The following is a 1,410-nucleotide window of genomic DNA, read 5'->3' as shown; positions in this document are numbered from 1 at the left end:
AAAAATACTTTTATCACATAAACTCATCATCGTAGCTTGGGTTTTGCAGAAAGATAGCTTTGATTTATCGACACCGCAACCACATGGGAAACATGTTTAAATTACTTTTAGACAAAATTTCATATTTAGTCATTATGGTTTGCAAAATATCTCACTTTGAGGACTTTCAAGGAAAGCATCACACCACTGGTCCTTATGGGTTGAAAAATTATATGAAAGGTCCTCATGCCATTAAATCTAATTTTTCAGCTCGTAGATTTTAATGATGTATATGTAGTGCAAGTTAGGTTTGGGTATAGCAGGACTTGAACCTGCGACCATTAGGTTAAAAGCCTAATGCTCTACCAACTGAGCTATATACCCAAAAAAAATGTAGTAGTAAATAAGGATTGGTGCGGAAAACAAAAGAGGGCGGCCCCTCTTCATCATATTAAAGGGGCACGCATTTGTATGAGGCTCATACTGCATAGAAAGCGAAGAAAACGTAAGCGTGCGCACGTAACCATATTAGATTTGTAGCTCGTTAAGGGAAATTCAATCAAGTCGGCTACCATAGAGTCAGACCTTTTTCCGATCCTATCTCATCAAATCCGGGTAACAAAAAGAAGGAACTTTTTAATGAAATGAAAGAAAGGTTAAGGAACATAAATGGGATCCTTCGGTTACCGTTCTATCCGTTCTAATCCAAACGGTTTTGAATTCTATTGACTTTACCGCTCCAGAATGATAAGTCCTTTGTTCCAACCATCATGTATGCCCATATAGAGGATAGGACGGTTCGCTTAAAGAGAATCTTTTCTATGATTAGATAGGAATCATGTCATACATGAGCAGGATCCGTAAGATCTAGTTCACCTAACTTCAGATTGAATTTAATAGTATACAAATTTATTCATTTCCTCTGCATTGATACAATCTAGGATACTATCGGAGTGAAAAAAAAGGTCTGAAGAAGAACAGAGGCTAGGTTATATTAGTAACAAGTAGATCCTTTGTGTACGGGTTGCCATAGTAGTTTGGATGGATTGGAACGAAGGGATGAAGGAGGGCCGGCCTGACCAACAAGTACACCGGAATAACTAGCTTCTGGTCCAAATAGCTAGAGCTCCATCCCAAGCCTCCAAATTGAAGCTTCGGAGAGCCTTCTCCCATGCAATGAGATAAATTTTGTCTCTCCCTCCAACACCAAACTGTAGACATTTCGTCAAGTCTTTGTGAATCCATACAACTTTAGTTTTTTTGTTTCTTTGTCCCGAAACGCTCTTTGAATTCTTTGATTTTTTTATTGACTTCATCTGTTTATTCATAGAACTCACAGTCACAGATGACACAGAAGGACTTATATAGAATCCCCATATACATTCACATTTGATTAGTAGGGAAAATTAGATATATCTTTAGCTCATATAT

General features: G+C 37.6%; 1 non-coding gene across 1 annotated transcript; it reads right to left on the bottom strand.

Moving 5' to 3' along the window:
- Nucleotides 1-290: 290 nt before the first annotated feature.
- TRNAK-UUU (transfer RNA lysine (anticodon UUU)) lies at nucleotides 291-363 on the bottom strand. Its single transcript has one exon. It is a non-coding gene; the product is annotated as a tRNA-Lys (tRNA).
- Nucleotides 364-1,410: the final 1,047 nt, after the last annotated feature.

This window comes from Lactuca saligna, chromosome 5 (genome assembly GCF_052625555.1).
Source record: "Lactuca saligna cultivar CGN05327 chromosome 5, ASM5262555v1, whole genome shotgun sequence".
NCBI lineage: Eukaryota > Viridiplantae > Streptophyta > Magnoliopsida > Asterales > Asteraceae > Lactuca > Lactuca saligna.
The sequence above is the reverse complement of the archived record's forward strand: the minus strand, read 5'-3'. Positions and strand labels throughout refer to the sequence as shown.